Here is a 22,593-nt window from a genome sequence, read left to right as displayed (position 1 = left end):
TCAGCCACCTTTGGGGTCATTAAGGTGCAGTGGTGACTGCCCATGGGTGGAGACCTCAGTACCACTGCTTCCCATTGGGGGCTTATGTGCTTGTGGCTTCCAAACACCCCTCCCCGTCCAAGGTGTTTACCCCCCACATGTGTCATATACCGGCCCTGTATGCATCTTGTGTGTATTGTCTGTTAACCTACCCAACCTCCCTCCCCAAATATACCTACTACCCCTCCCCAACATCCCACTCTCACCTGAAAAAAATGGCAATCTGTTCCCACAAAAAAATCTCGCCCCATACATAGATCATGCAGGTAAAGCCCCAGGGCATATCAGTACACCACTCATGTGTATGCATCTGCATCTGTACAGGTACATCATGCAAATCTGAGATGTCATATACATAGTCTGCTGCTGTGTAGTAGTAATAAACAGACATGCATAAGCTGTAGTATTGTGGACCCCTACTGTAGATGTACCATAATGTTGCACTCACCCTTTACGAATGCCACAGCTGTGGCCAATGACAACAACTTTCTCACACTCTTATGTAGGTCCCTCCAGGATACCACCACAGCAGCAGCCTGTAGCTGGTGAGTATGGTTCATGTTCATGCATGGCAATACACTGTGCATGCAATGGCTATGGGATATTCCATGCACATATCTAACACACCTACCCATACTGCATGCTGTACACGTTCATGTTTTGTTGTTGTGAAATGCACTGCATCACAGTAGTGACCATGCTGGTGTATCGGAAGGGTACAACAGACACATGCAAGATAACTAGCATCCTGCCATTGTGCAATGTGTCCACAGGGATGACAAGTAAGGCAGGACACATGGCCTACAGTAGGGGCATGTGTGAAACAACACCCTCATGCTGTATCTGCACACAATCAGGTTATGTAACTGTGGCAGACGTAACCCTGACTCCACAGCAATAGTGACAGCAGTATGTGCACTCCAAGGGGATGTGCACATGAGTAGACCTTGCAACCATGCAGAGTTCTGGGACATATGTAGGGTATCCCCCACAGCCATGGTAAGGTCTGGTGGGTGTCAGTGTAATAGTCCTGTACTGGTCATACATGCACTGTTGATGTTGTGATTTTAAAGCAGAAATCAGATGATACCTGTTCACATATCATCACAGGTATGAGGTGCTGTAACACATAGGGGCTGTGAGCATTGGAGTTGACATAACAGACACAGTTCTACATAAGTAGCAGTGGTTTGTACACCTGTGTGGTATGGTGCACAGTACAAGGCAGGGTGCAGAACAGGTCAACAGTAACACTTCGTACATGGGTGCAGTGTTAACAAGGGGAAGGGCTATCACCTACCAACACAGCCCACGCATCACACACATGTATACTGCCGCTAGCATGAAGTCACTACAGTTACACTGCATGCTGTTTATCACCAGATGTAATGCATGTTGACAGAAGGGTAATGGAAGGACTGTGTGTACAAAAGGTGTGCAACCACACATGTAGGTGTGTGTGTGTGTGTGGGAGTGTTGAATGTGTGTGTAAGTGCAATCTGGTGGTGTGTGGTTGATGCATGTCTGATGTGTGTGTACATGTGTGTCTGTTTGTGCTGGTGTCCATGTATGCACAGGCGATATTGGGACTGATCAAATGGCAGTACTTCTCCTTGGGATTGTGCTATACATGTAGTGACACATGAGACACCAGGACAGCCTGTCCAATATGTGAACACAGGACAGCCGATAAAATAACAAGGTCTGTAGCACAGAACATGCATTGGGAGGGAAAGTACATACCAGGTATACATATCATATTGCCAGCAGCAGATAGATAACTGACTACCCACATATGCAGCACTACTAATGCAATGGGGAATTACCAGACCACATCAGTGAGTATATCCAGGTATTACTGTTGTCCGCATGATGGGTTGATTGTGCAGCAGATGTGGCATGGATTGAGCAAGACTGTAGTTTGAGGCTCCAGTGTGTGACATATGTAGTGAATGTAGCAGCCCCAACCATATAGGAGCTATGTACACCATGACTGGACATACGCAGGGTAATACTGGATGACAGCAGTGAGGCCATGTACAACCTACTCCACCAAAGTCAGGGAGGTGATGGAGTAACAGGTCATGTGTTGTGATCACACGTGTAGGCACGGAGAGGTGTGATATGTTAATGGGTACTATTAATGAGTGTATGTTAGCAAGTGCCATGCGGGATGGGGAACATATGTAACTGAATGTGGGACTTTCTGTAAACCCAGGGCAAGGGAGGTAGTAAGGTGGACTGTCAGTGTTTGTGGATGTACACGTGTGAGTGTGTGTGTGTGTGTGTGTGTGTGTGTGTGTGTGTGTGTGTGTGTGTGTGTGTGTGTGTGTGTGCGCGTGTGTGTGTGTGTGACTGTGTGACTGTTTGTGTGTGTGTGTGTGTGTGTGTGTGTGTGTGTGTGTGTGTGTGTAAATGTGCATACTGTTATGTAATGCTGTACAGGTCTTAAAGTGTTTGTTTGTTTCCCCCACAGGTGGCAAGGTGGGTCAGGTCCCTCCTGCATGCAAACTGAGGTAGGTGTCCGTACAGACACTGATGATGATGGTACTGTTGAGGCACAGGTGGGGTTGTCAGAGGCTGAAACTGCACCATCATGTGTCATCACCCTCCTAGCCACCCCAAGCCTGCACACAGTTACAGTGCCCCTACAAATCCCATCACACATGGCCATGGAGAGGGACAGTTGGCGGTTGGTGCCAGTGACCAGGAAAGTGTGGTGTCCATGCCAACTGTGTCAGGTCACAGTTGGCATAACCAGATGTCTAGCAGGCCACCACATCAGCAGATGTACCATGGTTCTCATGGGAGGGCCGCTGGTCATCATGCCCCTGGCAGAGGCACCACAACTGGTGCCACCAGGAGCATGTTTCAGGCCATAATGGAGGCACAGGCACATATGGACATGTACACCAGACAGGGCCTGAGGCCACAGAGGGCTGCTTTCTCATCTGTAAGTGGCACTGTCTGTGACATTGCTGCTGCCCTCCATGAACATACCGAGGTCATGGATAGATGGCGGGGTGAGATGGTGGGCCTCCTCGATCGTGGTATGTCCATTCTTGAACGTATGGTGGGAGTAGTGCGATGGCCATGTGGATGTAGGCCAGAAACACCAGCAGCTGGTGGTCAACGTGGACATGCCAGGACACCAAGCCACTCCTGTAGTGGCAGTACCAGCCCCAGCACACCATTGGGGGTGCTGTCCACACTACATCACAGCAGGCCTTGTGCATGTGGCCAGTCCCAGGTGGGACATGGTTACAGTGGAAACCTGTCATCATCAGGGGAGAGTAGCACCTCAAGGTCTGTACCTGCATGTGCCCATGGAAACCCTGGCAGGCACAGTCAGCATGTCTGTGGCCGGAGGCACTGAACTGCACACCCTGCCAGGTATGGTCTGCAGCTGTCCAACAACACCTGTATAGGGCAGCCACATGGCAGGACTGTGGGCATGCATACCCACACACTATGCAGCCACATCTAGGGTGACCCAATACCGACACACACCGCATCACCATGCCCCAATCAATGAACCAAACCCTTCACCCACACACATGGTAACACATGTATGGACCACCCTCAGCCTCTGGCAAACCAGCAACACACCCTGTGCATATGATGATACCTGTGCCACATCCCTGTCATCCATAACATCGATGCAGGGACAGGCTAATATGATTCTGATGCACACGGTGACAGTTATAGAGTGCTGCAATGTACTGCAGTGTAAGATGTTGTCAGGGGTAATGTGTAATGCATACATGTCAGGTAGTGTAGCCATGCAGCTATGATGCATTTCAGCTGTCAGTAACACTGATTGTTATCTCCATAATGTTATCCATTTGTGTTGTAGGTGCACGTGTCAGCAGGAGGATGGTCTGCAGTCATATTTCACAAGAGTATGGCACTGTGGTGACACCATGGTGACTGCCCATGGGTGGGGACCTCAGTCCCACTGTTACCACTAGGGGGCTTGTGGGCTTCTGATATCCCAACACCCCTCCCCATCAAGGTGTTTACCCCCCACATGTGTCACATACCACCACTGAATTCGTCTTGTGTGTCATGTCTGTTTACCTACCCAACCTACCTCCCCAAATATACCTACAACCCCTCCCCAACATCCCACTCCCACCTGAAAAGAAAATGGAAGGGAAATCTGTTCCCACAAAATAATCTCATCCCATACATGGCTGTCCATTTCGCACGTGTCCACTGGACACGTAATCTGGTCTAATTGGCATCACAATGAATTTATGTTGTCCTCACCCCTCTCCCAGGGATTTGAGGGTTCAAATCTACCTCCAAATTCAATGTATATGTACAGCTGTTGCTGTAGCAGAAATGGGCAGGTATGGACATTTCCTACACCCTTCCTGCACATGCCTAGCTATTTCTCCTACTGTCTTACCCTCTTTGTGCGACTTTTTCACCACTTTCCTATCAACCCTTTTTTCTTTCCTTTTAAAGAGGTTAAAGTGGGGGTAAGCGGGAGTGTTCTGGCCAACAACAAAATAAACTGCCTCTGAAAGTCTTGTACCCAGGAGCCTGCACATCATACACAGAGTGATTTACCTCTAAACCATGGCAGATATACATACCCCTGATGTTTTCACAAACATATCATCCAGCCCAGTCATTCAACAGTACAGAGAATGTATTCCAACATATAGATGTATGTGTGTGAGTAAATATATTAATGTCTAAACAGGTACAACATATTGATATATGTATATATATATATATATATATATATATATATATATATATATATATATATATGTATATATAGGAATATATACATATATAAATATATATGAACATATATACATGCAAATGTCTACATTTATGGATATATATGTCTACATCTACATCTGTAAATATATACAGCAGGTCATTTATATGTCAGCAGATATATACATTTACATGTATAGGTGTATACGGACATACATCTGGTGATAACAATGGGGATATAACAAAAACATATATATCCTCATGCAATGTTAATGGTGTTGAGAGGCCCCACACAATATATGTCTGGTACAAATAGGTATACTCCTCCCCCAGCCAAGCATGTCAATCCTGTAATACAGTAATAAGTGTTGCAGATCCCATAACCAGGACCACACATGACATGGCCATCCCTAGGATACATATATACAGACAGTACGTGCACACAATATTGAGCAGCCAGTATTCCTACAGTCACCACCTTACCAACTGGAGACTGTATGAGCCACCCATACGAATGACATTCATAGCCTGTAACACATACCCACAGAGATATCAAATGGTATAACACCTTAAATTAATGTGAAAGCTATATTTGTGTAACTATGACAGTTGTATATGCCATTTCATATAGCCGTTTAGACACTTACATCCATGTGAACAGTGTAATGCAACTGTGAAACAATTATACTGAGACAGTAGTCTGGAAAGGTTGACATATGTTGATGTCCAGGCCGAGGCCTTCTAGTAGTACAATAGTAATGACAGACTGGCCCAGAGCATACCAGACAATCAACAGTACATAATGGAGATGTATAGGTCAGCAGCCTCTATCTACACTATGTACACAATCCCTAGGGGGTACAGACCCCAGCTGACACAATGGGATGTATCTGTTACATAACAAGGCATAACTGACACCATCACAATCATACTAACAAACGGAACATTCCATATGGCAGGAGGCAGTAGGCCTGCATTTACCCATGGTGGATTGTATGGTAATGTACATCCAGATACCTTAAGGCAGCTTACCCCAGATACACACACATGTTGTAACAGCCTAGGTTAGTCATGGTGCACCCCCCACACTCACTACTAATGGGCCATATAACACGGTTACGTACATTGCCCTCTGCAGTGCATTAGGGCACATATGTATTTTGTTGGTGAAGCCACACATATATGGCCCCAGCCTCCCCAGTATGTGTGGGGGACACAACAGCAGTGGAGGGATGGTAGGAATGACAGCATGACATACACACAGCCCACTACAGCATGTCACATGTGCAAAGCCAGGTATGTATGTGGAGAACAGAGGTTGGAACACAGGCATGTATGTGTAAAACTGTTGCCATACAGTAAGCAAGATATGTATATGTGTACATATCTATATGGATGTATGTATAATTATATACACATATATGTTTGCCATATGTCCTGCACATGGAGTGTAGCCCTACCTCAGCCCCAGTAGTCCCAACCTCGCAGTGCAAGAGGATGTTATATATGTATTGCAGGTATATTTGTAGTCTATTGCTACTGTAATAGGGATTGTCTTCACAGACATGGTGTGTGTGAGGCCACATCTGCTGTTACCATGTGTGCCATTGGCTACTGACAGACATCCTAAGGTCATCATAGTACAGTACCACTGCTAGCACAGTAACGCCCCTGTGGACTACAGCTACGATGTGCCCAATATATGTGGACAGTCTGACACATGCTGGTCAGTCCAGGAGTATACACAGAACCCTTTCATACAAGACATGTGGACCAGGCCTGTCAATGTGGATGTTTACAGCCATGTAGATGGGTATAACATGTAAATACTGGTATACATTTGCCCCCATAGTTTATGCATTCATACACCCATGTCTTTCCTGACACATAATAACTGCTGGTACAAAGGTGCCATGGCCAAATACTACCTCCTAGTTAGTGACATACATCTGACAGCCTCCCACTGCTTCATCTGACATACATGACTGTCATGGTTGCCTGGCAGAAGTACATCTGGCAAGTATCTGGACATGACATCTCACTGGATAAGTAAAGTGATCTGCTAGGCATGTAACAAAGCACAGTGCAAGCTATACTAACATACTAATACAGCCATACATCCCTATGCTACTTGATGGTTTGCCACATGGCTTACTGACAGCACCCAAACTGTAGATGTAACTGACTTCAAATCCAGCTCCAGACAGGTGACAAGTGGAGTACTTCAGAGTTTAGTCCAGGGACCACTGTTGTGTGGCATCTACATTTCTGACTTACAGGCCAACAGCATGGGACTCTGGCTAACAAAGGTTACGAGCCTGACTGTACTGCATGATATGTTACTGATACCAGCCTGACATTATACAGGTGGGATGGAGTACTGTTAACATCTTGTGCGCTTGTCATGGTTATGGGATCTGCAACAGTTGGTAGTGTATTGTAGGGCAGACGTGTTTGGCTGTGGCTTGCATGACATATGTTGTTCGTGCCTGGCAACCCCATTAAAGGTGCATGTGGACATATATGTACCTATATCGATATATATATATATATATATATCTGCTTTTATATATATATATATATATATATATATATATATATATTTGCTTATATATATATATATATATATATATATATATATATATATATATATAGATAGATAGATAGATAAAGATATATATATTGATATATAGATATTTATTGCTGTATATATGTACATATTTGAATGTAAGCATATATATCTATAGATGTAGGTATTTGCATGTGTACATGTTAATATATATTTCTATATGTATATATTGCTATATATATCTATATATCTACATATATCAATATGTTGTATCTGTTTAGACATTAATATATTATCCCACACACATACATCTACATGTTGGAATACATTCTCTGTACTGTTGAATGACTGGGCTGGATGATATGTATGTGTAGACAGCAGGGTTATGTATATCTGAGATGGCTTAGCGGTAAATCACATTGGCTATGGTGTGCATGGTCCTGAATTTGAGCCTAGCAGAGGCTGTTTATTTTGTTGCTAGGCAGTACAAGGGCCGATGGATACAGAGTGATTAAGGCACTTTAAAGTGGGTTTGCGCAGAGGTAAGCAGTGATAACCTCCGGTTATGTTTTCATACGCTCAGTTAGATTCTTAATTGCTTAACCTTTGTAGGTAATGCTTACCTCTGTGCAAACCTGCTTACAACTGCTTTAAAGTGCCTTAATCACTCTATATCCATTGGCCCTTGTACTGCCTAGCAACAAACTAAACAACCTCTGTTAGGCTCGAACCCAGGACCATGCACACCATAGACAAACTCATGTATCACTAAGCCACGACAGATACACAGAAAGTCAATGTTGTCAGAAACATATCATCCAGTCCTGTCATGCAACAGTACAGAGAATGTATACCAACACCTGATGTCTGTGTGTGTAATCATATTAAAATCTGAACAGATACAACATATCTATATATATATATATATATATATATATATATATATATATATATATACATTTTGTTCTCCTAACTCTGTACATGCATATCACTATATATGCACATATATACATGCATATGGCTAATTTGACAGATATATGTGTCTACCCCTATATGTCTACATATACACAGCATGTTACATATGTGTACGCATATATATATATATATATATATATATATATATATATATATATATCTATGTAGGTATATACGGACATAGGTATATATATGTTAGCAGATATATATATATATATATATATATATATATATATATATAAGTATATATGGCATTACATCTGTAGATAGCAATGGCAGATTAACAAATACACGTGTCCACATGCACCGTTAATGGGGTTGAGAGGCCCCACACACTATACGTGTTGTACAAATAGGCATCCCCCAACACCCAACCACATGAGCCCTGCAATACACTACCAAGTACAGTCTGCCTCCCATAGGACATGTAATATTTGGAAGCCATCAACATCCCCAGCATACAGATACACAGATATGGAGATACAGATATACATTTATATATATATATATATATATATATATATATATATATATATATATACATACATATACATGTGACTACACATACACATGCAGAAATATGAACAGTAAGATACATATGTAGGAGATGCACACAATATGGAACAGCCACTATGGCTACAGTTAACACCTGAACAACTGGACACTGTATGGGCCACCCATACAAATGTCAATCGTTGCCTGCAACATATACCCATAGAAAGGTCATAGGAAAGACACCATACACAGGCTTGCAGAAATGGGAATCTGTTAATTGTGTACCATAACAGTTCTATATGCCATGTCATATAGCTGTTCAGATACTGATAACCATATAAACAGAGTACTGCAACTGTCAAACAGTTACACTGATACAGTAGTCTGGAAAGGTTCACAACTGTTGCTGTCCAGGCCAAGCCCTTCAAATTGTACAATAGTGGAGACAGACTGTGCCACAGGATACCAAACAATCAACAGTATTTACTGCAGGTGTGTCGTTCAGCAGCCTCTATACACACGCTGTACAAACTCAGTAGGAGGTAAAGACATTTGGTGGTAAAATGGGTTGTAACTGGTACATAACAAGGCATATCTGACACCATCATGAGCACACTGACAAACCAAACAGTTTGTATGTCAGGGGCAGTAGGCTTGCAGTAGCCCATGTAATGTGAGTAATGTCAATATAGCTGATGTATACAGTACTGTACATCCAGATACCTTGTGGCAGCTCACCCCTGATACCCCCACATTTTGTAACAGCCTAGGTAATTTATGGTGCTTCCCATCAAAACTCAATACTACAGGCCCATATACCACTGTTACATACACTGGCCTCTGGAGTGCATAAGGGCACGCAGAGATATTGGACAATATATGTGGGATTCTGGACTCACTTTGCACAGTCCAGAGGTATACACATAATCCCTTAGTGCACAACATGTGTACCAGGCCTGACAATATGGATGTAGACAGCCATGTAGATGGGTATAACACATAACGACTGGTATACATTTGCCACCATTGGTTTTGGATTCACACACTCCTGTCTGGCCTGACATATAATGACTGCTGGTACAGTGGTGCCATGGACACATACTACCCACTAGATATTGACATACATCTGTACAGCATCCCACTGCTGTGTCTGACATACATGACTTTTAAGGAAGGCCCGGCAACAGTACATCTGGCAAGTATCTGCACATGACATCTCATTGGGTAAGTACACTAAGCTGCTAGGCATGTAACAATGCACTGTGCAGGCTACAGGCAGACTGGCTCAACACTGGCCTACATCTCGTATGGGGGAATGCACATGTACCTGCATGTATAGCAGGCTCAACGACCATGTCACAGCACAGGGTGAGATACACCTGTGTGACAGTGCATAACCACAACCAATGTGAACACAGCCACAACCACATATGGTAAGCTAGCATAATATTACAGTATATGGACTATCGGTTCTACACCATCCTGATATGTGCCACTCACAGAATGTCCCTCCATATACTGGGCTACTACCTAGTTTGGTCTGATGGCTGTCTGGGGTATGGAACATGTGTGTGTATGGCTCTACAAACATGTATGGCAAAATGGTACTATACAGTGGGGCAGCATGTAACATCAGATAGAAGGGGTGCTAGAACAATGACATCTACCACAGTCTGTACACAGGCTAAAGTACACATTAAGAATACACACACTGCTGACATTCACCATCACTACACAAACCTCAGTACTGTACAATCATCCACAGAATGTCCAGGTAATGTCATGAAATATAACCCCTAATGTACATAACATGTGTAGCAGTCTGAGATATCACTGGCTTATCAGATATGATGACACTATTTATGGTGTACAGAACATATGCACCACTTCATGCATGACATATGTACAACAGTTGACAGAGGTGTGTCTGATATCACATACACAGGGCCAGTATAGACATGTTGCTGTGATAACCTCATAAATTTACCATTGTAATGAGGTTTGTTGCAACATATATCCTATGAGGGATATGAAGTCAGTAACTATCACAGCCTTCACCATCTACAGACTGCATTCCTCACACTACCTTTTGCATTCCACAGATAGTTGCACCGTGACTGACACATGAAACCAAAGAAACAACACTGCCCAGTCTGCAGATGACCCTGCGGATGGGGATCCCTCATATACATGGAACTGACATGGCAGGTATTGTGACATGTACGACAGGCATATCCAGACAAACATTGTTAGACCAACATTACTCCACATGCAGTATAGCAGCACTTACAGTCTGTAGTCAGGTCAGACACATCCCCATCCTGTTTGTTGCCCTCTTTCCATAGTGTATGTTGTTACAGGTAAATCCACAATCCATCTGAGATGCTGTTTGCCAAACAACAGATCGGGTTCCTGCTCACAGTGACTGAAAAGGGCCAACACCACCATGTTGGTCCTAGGTATTGGAGTGTGTTTCCATGCAATTGGCTATGGGAATGTTACCACAGCTGTTCCACATGCAATCAGCTAGGGGAAGGACTGCAATTTGTGCAGAGGCCATCAGCTGATCATGAGCATCACTTAAAATACACATGCTACTGCCTAAGTATAGCAGGTGTGGGTCTCCAAATCCACCAGAGAGGGAGTGGGGGAGGCATGCATGTCAGGAAGGGGTGGTAGAGTAAAACAGAAGCATGTTTGTGTCACATACCTACCAGCACAGGGTATCAAACCACAGACAACTATGTAGTGCTATCACAGATTGATGCAGTTATTGGATGCACCACATGGGTTACCTACTGTGGAGCACTCAGAGCATATATGTGATGGTGAGTGACATCTGCAACAGGGACATGGTAGATATACAGTAGGTGATGTACAAATGCCTGTCTGCATGAACAGCTTCCAGTGTCAACACAGGTACACTCACACAGGGACACACACACATTGACACACTTGGCAGGGCCAGGAGTGCAACTCATCACTAGAGGGATTGCCACAACACATCAATGTGCAGGTATCACATGCACCACATGGGTCATATGGAGGTTGTATGGGCATAGAGTATGATGAGGTGTCAGACATCAAACAGCATGCTTCAGTATGCCCTAGGGGGGTTGTAGTGAGCGTGGATGTGGTCAGATGCACCATGCAACACACACACGAACACACAGGGTGCCAGGTCTGACATGCATGGGTGTGTGGTGGTCAACTGTGCCAGCAGGCCTGTAGTTTCTGCATTTGCCCACACAGGTGGGTATTACATCCCCCATTCAGTCACTTGCATGACTATTGTGTGTGGCCAATGCTGTGCATCACTTGCCATGTATGTGTTCCTTACTCCATGACATGGATGGTGTCTGGGATGTGCACACCTCCCACATGCATGTACAGTGACATGTGGAACTGTACCTGGGTTGTCTGGCCCATGTTGTGAACACAGATTATCATCGGATGTGCCAGTCTTGCCCACTTGTGGCAGGAACTGGCAATGGGCAGCAGGTTTACACTGCACCTACATTTATAGCATGCTAACAGCATTCCCTGATGTCAATGTCATCTGTCCACACAGGGCATGTTATCAGTCATGGTATATCTGTTGGAAGTCACATGTGAAGGCACCATGGGTGGTGCAGGTGTCCATTTGGGAACATGGTGGAGGTGCACTGTCTGCATGCACATGCATATTGGACAGATGGGCAGGGTGACATGCCCTCTGTAGCCCACTGCTATCACTGCAGAGTTACTATCAGTGGCCAATATGCAGTGTACTACCCACATATTGGCTGTTGCCTAGACATGTGTGTGCATATGACACATGGGTTGTGTGTGCTCTGGGTAACAGTGGGGTTGCTAACTGTGATTGGCTGGCCTTGATGTCACATGTCTGTGTATGGCTTTGTACCCCAGCCTCTCAGCTAATTTACATCTGTTATCCCTGTATGGTTGACATGGTGATATATAGTAGGGTCACCATAAAAGAACTGAGCAAAACCCCCTTCACCTTGCCCACAGGTGTCACCCACTCACAGCCACCTCTGCACAGGATACAAGTCACACACACACACCTGTCATGTCTGGGAGTAGAACCCCTACCTAACTAGTTTATTGCACTACAGCACTATGCAGTTATAGTACGTGCCATGGACATTACTGGAGTGCTTCTTCCCCAAAGGTGTATTTCACAATGTATGACATCAGCAGGGTTACCAAAGTAGGGCATTTCAACTGTACTGCCAGTGACTAGCCTAAAATGCATTGTTCCCTACACAGACAGTGAGACACACACAAAACATCCACAGATGACATGTGTGGGTATAGAACCCCTGACCAAGGTCTATATCATACTACAGCATGGAGCCGTTACACGATACACCACATGGATTCCTAAAGAAATCCTTCCCCAAAGGTGTATTTCACAATGAATGACATCAGCAGGATTACCAAAATAGGGTATTTCAACTGTACTGCAAGTGACTAGCCTAAAATGCATTGCTCCTTACACAGACAGTGAGACACACACAAACCATCCACAACTGACATGTGTGGGTACAGAGCCCCTGACCAAGGTCTATATCACACTACAGCATTGAGCAGTTATAGGTTGCATCACAGGGATTACTGATGAACTGTCTCCCCTAAGTTATATTTCACAATGAATGACATCAGCAGAATTGCCACAGTAGGGCATTTGAAATGTGCTGTGAGTGAGTAGCCTATAATGTAATGCTCCATACACAGACATTGAAACACACACAAAACATTCAGAACTGCCATGGGTGGAGATGGAACCCTACCACAGTTCTAAATCACACTACAGCAGTACGCAGTTACAGGGCGCGCTATGGAGATTACTGGGCTACACTCTTCCCAGAGGTGTATGTCTAGGTGAGTGACATAATCAGCCTTGCCAAATTTGAGTATATGAATTGTACGGAGTGTGAGTAGCCTAAAAAGCATTGCTCTCTACTCAGTCTGACACACACACACACATTCATATGCAAACACACAGTTGCCAGGTATGGGGTTGGAACACCTACTTAACTATTTTATCACACTACAGCAGTATGCAGTTATAGGATGTGCTACAGAGATTACTGGGTTATGACTTTCCCAGAGGTGTATTTCTAGGTGAGTGACATAAGCAGCCTTGCCATAGTTGAGTATATGAATTGTACAGAGTGTGAGTAGCGTCAAAAGCATTGTTCGCTTCTCAGTCAAACACACACATTTACCAAGTCTGTGGTTAGAACACCCACCTAACTACATTATCACACTACAGCAGTTACAGGACACGCTACAGAGATTACTGGTCTTTGACTTTCCCAGGGGTGTATTTCTAGGTGAGTGACATCAGCAGTCTTGCCAAAGTTGAGTATATAAATTGTACGGAGTGTGAGTAGCCTAAAAAAGCATTGCTCTCTACTCAGTCAGACACACACACAGATTTACACATGAACACACAGTTGCCAAGTCTGGGGTTAGAACACCTACCTAATTACTTTATCACACTACACAGTTACAGGACACACTACAGAGACTACTGGGCTATGACTTTCCCAGATGTGTATTTCTAGGTGAATGACATCAGCAGCCTTGCCAAAGTTGAATATATGAATTGTACGGAGCGTGAGTATCCTCAAAAGCATTGCTTTCTACACAGTCAGACACACACACACACACACACACACACACACACACACACACACACACACACACACACACACACACACACACACACACACACACACACACACAATTGCCAAGCCTGGGGTTAGAACTTCTACCTAACTAGTTTATAACTGCAGGAGTGCATAGTTATGGGATGCACCATGGATATTCCTAAGCTACAGCTCTCACAAAGGTGTATTTCACATTGGATGACATCAGCAGGCTTGTTGTAATACTACTGTGGGGAGGGTGGTGTGTGCATGGGCCATAACCCATTCATGTAGGGGTTGACATGCCACATGTGGGCACACATGGGGTCATATGTCACAGGCATGTGAATACAGCTACTAGATGACTACTTCCTTGTACAGTCATGTTGCAGAGCTGGCACGAGCACCACATAGTCTGTCATGCTGACAGATGCTGATGGCTAGTATCTGCAGTGAGTGACATCTACACCTCATGTGTTTGGGGCCCTTTGGCTGTGTGCTGGGTGGGACAGTCCCGGATGGGTCCTTGTCACGGTGACCCTATTCCATACATCTATGTCCATCTACCTTTGGCTTATTATAATGTGTTGTCCTTACATATATGTCTGTATTCCTATCCACTGTGTGCGCAAGGCAGGAGTGGTACATACTGACATGTGTCTGCACTAAGAACTGCGACTGCCAGATATGTCTAGTCCACTGGTGTTTGCAGACATGGCTTTCATGTGTTTAAGTGTGTGAGCATGCCCCGTATGATCTTTCAGTATGTTGTTGACTGACATTGCCTTCATTCCTCTAAGTGTGTGAGCAGGCCCAGTATGGCCATCTGTATTGCATGTGTGGATCAAGTCCAGGTTGTTTGTACTGTGGTGCTGACCTTTGTGTTATACACCGACAGGTAGCATGCTATGTCTGCAGGGTATCCATTGGTCATTTGGCATGTACTGTTGCTACATTTCTGCATAGTGGGGGGGGGCACCTGACTGTTTCTACATTTCTACACAGGAGTGGGGGGCACACCTGACTGTTACTATAAGTGAATGCAGGATGGGGGGGGCACACCTGACACTTTTACACATTTGCTAGGACTGTACTGGTATGTTGGGTACTCCATTTCAGTCTGTAGTCTTACCTATCGTGCTGGCTAGAGGCATACTAGTGTACTACAGAGCCTAGCTTTCACTGAATACATATTAGTTTTGGACTTCCTAGCCTTTACATCTTACATCCAGCTGCCTGGCCTGCTGTAGTCTGTCTGTGTAGGCCTGGGGGCGGGTTACACATAGAACTTATTCAAAGGCCATAGTACAGCATTTGTTTGTGTTTGTCTACACCTACCCTGCTGGCTGTAACTGTTGTTGGGTATGTGGCCTCCCCAACTGGCATGTGTGAGTCACTTACCTTGTGGGTGTCCCAGTATTGTGGGTGTTGCTGCAGGACTGCCTATGTCGGATGCACAGAGTACACTCCCTATATATTGTTGAGTACAGGTAGTGTCATGTTTGGCATCCCTTTTACTGTATGTGAGAGTCGGAGAGAGGTGACATTCCCTGCGTCCCTACTGTGTCAGTGCCTGTGCTATGCATTGCCTCTTTGCCAAGGCAAGGGCATACTCGGCATGCCTCCTTCTGCTTACTGGGGCAGGGTCAGGGTGTTCCTCCTCCAGCTCACTCTGTGCCTGTGCCTGTGCAGGCCTTGACAATGGTGGAGGGCTGTGTGGCCCTGCCCCATGGTTTTCCTGCTACAGCTGTTTCCACAGGATCATATTGTGTAGCATGGCACATACAAGGACAATTTGGGTACATGTAGTTGGTGAGTACTGCAAGGCTCCACCAAATGTGTCCAGACTCCGGAACCGTGACTTGAGCATCCTAAACACATGCTCTATTATGATTCATGTTTGTGCGTGTGCCTCATTATGGAGTTCTTATTCAGGTGTGTGTGCATTTCTGATGGGTGTCATCAACCATGGCTCCAGTGCATATCCAGCATCCCCCACTAGGTGACCATGTGGGATGTCCCCACTGGCAAATCTCTGGTACAGCTGTGTCAGATGCCAGATGTGGGAATCGTGATAGCTTCCAGGGCAGCCAGCACACACATTCATTATTATGCCCTGGGCATTGCACATGACCTGGCAGTTGATAGAGGGGAAGCCCTTGCGGTTGATGTAGACCCTACCCCGCTCACTGGGTGGTGCTTTCCTGCATATATGCATGCAGTCTATTGCACCCACTACATCAGGGAATTCTGCTGTTTGATGGAAGAGACGCATATTGCTGGCCAACGCCTCACGGTTGATGGGGAAATATACATGCTCACTTTCATGTGCTGACATGGCATCCAAGAACTGGTGGAGTACCCTGGAAGCTGATGCCTGTGATATACCCATCATATCCCCAGTTGGCCTTTGGAAGGTACCTTTAGCTAGTATTTGTAGGCCTACACATACCTTGGTATCCACTGGGATGGGTTCCCCTCTGTTAGTTCTGTGTGTGAGGCATGGCCAGCACAGCTCAACAATTTGCTGCAGGAGGTCTCTGTGCACCCTATAGCTCTCCACTATCTCCAGCTCATGTAGCCCTTGGTAGGTTACCCTGGGTCTGTACACTCTTCTCCGTCTCCTCACTGTGGGATGCTCAGCAGCATTCACATCCTCATCACCCTCAGTCTCTTGCACATGTTGGTTTATGATAGCAAAAGCAGCCCTTAACATTGTTTCTTTTGCTTTCGGTTTTGTAAAATGTCCCCATTTGTATACACCGGTGGTGCAGAGTTATTGAGAAAAACAAGGGGGAAAGGTGTTTACATTGTTTATAGTGGTGTGCTGGGCTGGGCTGGTCTGCTGCCTGCGTGATTGGCTGATTCTGATACATTTCACCTGTCAGCTAAGCTAGTTCTCCTTGGTTACCTTCCTGCTGCTGTTTTCCCCTCCCATTGCCTTCCTGTTTAAGCCTGTGTGTGCGTTGTGCAAATGGAGTGCTCAAATGTGCACAGAGCTGCTATTTCCTGGTTTAACTTATTTTTTCTTCCTGTAAAACCCGGTGCACGACACGTGCACCCGCTTACACTTTGTAAAGAGTGCTAGGCTGGTTTAGACACACCTCTAGCTTAGCTGTGCTAAGCTAGGAGCAATCCCGAGCCACTGGACTCCAATCCGCTTACAGTATGCCTGACACCCCCCCCATGATGTCAACTATATCCTAGTCTTGTACCCAGCTATTCATACTCTTACACTAATGGGACCTGTCTCACATGCTGGGGAAAACTGGGATTCACTATCCTTCCCCTTATTTGCATAGGATTGCCTGCTAATACATAGTTACATGTCCCACACTGAGCGTCCCCCTTTAGCAACCACTACTCACTGGCCAGGTTGTCTTCTGCCTGCCATTGACTTGCATGGCAGAATACTGATTTTAGTTAGAATGCCTATTTTAAGTTTATTTTCTTATTTTTCCCCCGATCCCATTTGCGTGCCACTGCCCTATGCTTAAACAGCCGAGATCAGCGAAAAAAAAATGATAAGTTCTTTTTTTCATTTTTTTTATTGTTTGCAATGCCAGTGGCCTTCTACCTGGCCATTGGCATGCTTGCTCAGTGAAATGCAGCCTTTATTTGTAGCTGTCATAGCTCCATTTTTGATTTTTCAGAAATGTACTCGGTTACTAACAGAGTACATTTCTGCAGATTACACTAGTCTTGCACAGACTATTGCAGCTTCCTGGATTGCAAATTCACTTCATTTGCATGGATTTTTCCTGCAAATTAGGTGATTTGCATACCGGGGCTTAGTCTTAGTGCTGGAGCTGTCGTGCATGCCCCTGACGGCTGTTCCTGGATCGCACGGCAGACATATTGCCTACGTGGGCTCCTGCCCTCATCTTGCACTCCGTGCAAGCTTTTGAGAATCCGGGGGTATGTTTAGAGCTGTATTTATTTGGCCACAGAGAGGTTTACTTATCTCTGGTCATTCACATAATATTGTTCATTGTTTACATGATTCCCCTGGGAGAACTGCTAATGGAGAGGGGTTTTAGCATATGATAATTATGCTGATAATACACAAATCTACCTTGCTATTCCCCAAGGTGCTATAGCAGGTGTGTGTACTTGACTGGTGATTTAGAAGCCATATATTCTTGGCTAACTCAAAATCATCTGAAACTCAGTGCCTCCAAAACTGAGCCCTTGGTAGTTCATGCAACCATAAGAAACTCCTCTGTCCCATCATTACTCAGATTTATCATGCATTGTGGAAATAAGTTTGGATTTTATGTTAATGTGTGCAAGCTTTGGTGTCATCTTAGATTACCGTCTAACTCTTTGGGACCAGGTGTCAGCATTTGTGAAGTCACCATGTTTCCCTTGTGAAGCATATCAGTCATTAATCACCTGACATCTGTGGTTGATTTGTCAGTTTTTATTGATGCTGTAGTCTCCTCATGGTTGGACTAATGCAATGACTTACACCTGGGAATTCCTAGCACTGACTTACAGCACTTACAGGTGGTGTGGAATTTAGCTCCATAGTTGCTAACTGGTACATCTCAAGACCAACATATCACTCCTGCTCTGATCAGGCTGCATTGACTTCTTGTGTGCAGCAAAGGATTATCTGCAAGATTTTAGTGTGAACATATGTGTTCTCTCATGACTTGGGTCCACCCTACCTGAACAAGCTTGTAGTGCCTTATTGCCCTACCCAGGTTTTACACTCAGCCTCTGTAGCTTGTTGACGGTTCCATGGGGCATTTTGAAATCTGTGGGTTTCATTCATTTTCTTATCAAGCCCCTCACCTAGGGAACTTCCTTCCACAATGTTTTTGGGAGTCACTTTCACTGGCTGACTTCATAAGGCATTTAAAATATATCTTTTTGATATGGCACAATCTGTCTGATACATTCTTTGACACATTTTAGTGCCTGCTTAAAAATAAGTAATTTTGAGCAGTGTTTACATAACATATTTATTCAAATAAGATGCTTCTCGTTCACACAGAGCCCAAGATAATGGTGACAATGGGAAAAAAACACTGTGTGACTGGTATATCTTCCATTCCATTCACTACAGAGCAGGCATTTACATACATAAATGCATTGACAGCGTACATAGTTCAGATCAGAGCAATGAACATTTTCTGCTGTTGCATAGTAGTTCATACAATTTTTGAAAGTGCCAGTCCCTTAGAAACAAATCTGACGGAGTGCCTTACAATAACAACTGGGCTCCTAACATTCAAAAGTGCCTGACAATTCTAAATTATGGTGAGCAGGAGGGATGAATCACAGAAGAAGAAATCAGATGTTACAATAGCAATACTAGCCAGCTCAGAGAAAACAAAGCAATTAACCTGTCAATAGGGAAACTAGAAAAAATAATTATTTTTAGTCTATATACCATAATATTTTTATCAGCCTGATTGTTGTGGTGAGGCAGCAAATTTGATGTGACATTCCACCATTTTCTTACTGGTCATACCTTCACCAGAAATAATTTTACTTAGCTAGTAACTGCAGTGATGTTGATATTTATGCAGCCATGCCCTGTGTATATTTAAACTGGTCAGAAGAATCACTGCTACAGTTATGGATGTGGATTATCTACATCCTGTCTCTGCCTCCAAGTTACTCACTAAAGACTTTTGGCTTTTCCCGGTTAGGGGTTGCCACAGTGGAACTCCGGTCTGCTCATGATTGGCAGTGGATTTTATGGTGCTGAGTTGCCAGCCTGATGCCCAACCTTCATCAAAGGCATGCCCATTCATACTCGCACCTACCTGCATGTCTTTAACATCACTCGACCACAGGGAGGACATGCAGACTCCACGGAGAAGGCACTCCAGCCAAGAATTGAATGAGAGAACCTCTTGCTGTGAGCCAATAACTCTAACCACTGCACCACCGCGGCTTACTCACTATTCTACATAAAGTAAACATGTCTGCTTTAATTTGATGACTGCTGCCATGTCACTTTCTGAAGTTTTTGTTACAGAACTAAACTTGGATCATGGCTTTATGTTAGAGGGATGAGCTAAACATTGTTCTATAGCGAGATTAAAGCAGAACAATTTTGGAGTATTAGAATGTGAAAGTAGGGCCAGAACCTCCTCTTTGACAGAGGTTTCAACAATGTGAGTGAAATAATTTTATCTGTAACAATTAGAAAGGAAAAATAAAGTTATTGGTAGGGTAGGTTGGTGCTGCCTTAGCTAGACTTCCTAGTGTTAGATACCTGATAACTGGCTTATTTAAGTAAAATAAACAAGAGGAAGTAAATAAACAATAATGGTTGTGTTACGTCATTTCAAGTGTTTTATGGTATATTTTCCTCTTCAGTGGCATGGTTTTCTTGAGGGTAGCTTTTTTTTTTTTTTTTATGAATAAAGAATGGGTGTACTGGTACTTTCATTCCCTCTCATTTGGCATGGTTTGCCCGACACCAGCTTTAGTCAGCAGAGGTATCTTCCTTTCTTAGCCGGGCTGGCAACTCGACACTATAAAACTCTACTGCCAACCATGAGTGGACAGATGATTCGCTGTGGCAACCCCTAACCGGGAAAAGCTGAAAGAAGAAGTAAAATGCACAATCACAGTTAAGTAAAATGATTCCAGCTACCGTAAAACTGTTTTACTAGTGTTGCCATTTTCTAAGCATTCTAATGGATTCCATTTGGGCATTTATAAGGAAATAATGAACTTCCAATAGGTTAGGGAATCTACTCCTTTTTGAAACAGGCCTCACAACATCCATAGGTTGCTTGTTGTTTAACCTTTCTTTCCCACTCTATTAAGCATTACTTTTTACATAAAGTGAAGGTTATTCATATGAACCACCTTTAAAAAACAGTAATTACTGTTATTAATAATACCAAACAGGTCCATTGGGCATATAGTACCTTTTCAGGGGCAACCTGAGTGCAATGACTGATTAATTGACTTGTTCAAAATCACACAGTGAGCAGATATGGACTAAAGGAATCAAACCTTGTACCTCAAGAACTGCAGCCCACAACCATAATCCTCTGAACCAACTGCCAGACTAAACTAACCATACTACATTAAACATGAAAATCAGGTAAAAAGATAATCGCTTTCCTTAAAACATGTTATGAAATAAACATTTATGGTATGAGAAAAAGGGAATGCAATGGCATTAATGTGTGTATCTTAACAAATGCTTGGAAGATCCTTGCCACACAAACCACTATGGCAAAAATAGAAAAAAAACTGTGAAACTGATGTGACAGGTATACCAGTGAACATGTAACTTTAACAATTGTTTAATACAGGTCAGGTTTCAGGTAAAAGATGAAAGAGAAGGACCACACTCTACAATCACAAAATAGGTTCATAGGTTCATAGGTTGGTACTATGATATCAGCCCCAGGGCCTATACAAGCCTAGCCATAACAATTCCCTGGCTATTTCTTCCCACAGTATTTACTTCCCTGGACCCCTGTCTAGCAGGGCAACTGACGTGATCCCTGGGGTGAATTTCCTATCTTCCATCCAATCATCAAGGCTCCTTTTGTAGAGGGCCAAAGAGGCGCTCTGCTTGACATGTATGGGCAGTCTGTTCCATAGTTTGTGGAGTCTCTGGGTCAGGAACCTATCTCTCCAGCATGTTTTGTTCATTGTGATGACAAGACTTAGATCCCTGGACATGTGTCTCTGAGGGATTGGGATTTCTTTAAGTGTAGCATGTCCAACAGCTCTGGGTTTGACATGAGCTTGTATGTTAAGAAGAGATCGCCTCTGAGCAGACGATATGCAACAGATTATAGGTGGAGATTTTTTAGATGGTCAGCATAGAAGAATAGCATAGAATAGCAAAAGAATAATTGTATGCTGCAGATTCTTTGTTTTGTACAACTTATAATACATTTCTTACTACTCTCAGATTTGATTTTGTCTCATCTCCTGTTTACAGTATTATTCATAAATGCTGAGGAGAATGTAAAGTGTCAGTTTGTTAAGAAAACTGAAATTTAATTTACTCCGATGCCCCATTAACAAGCATTTGCCATCTGGATGTAATTTTAGTGTACCTGAAGCCACTGTATTATTATACTGAAAACATTAACTCTAATTCAAATAATCCATCACAAATCTCTA

The sequence above is a fragment of the Protopterus annectens genome, chromosome 2.part1, assembly GCF_019279795.1.
Source record: "Protopterus annectens isolate FY-2018-M chromosome 2.part1, PAN1.0, whole genome shotgun sequence".
NCBI lineage: Eukaryota > Metazoa > Chordata > Ceratodontiformes > Protopteridae > Protopterus > Protopterus annectens.
Note: the sequence above shows the minus strand (reverse complement) of the source record.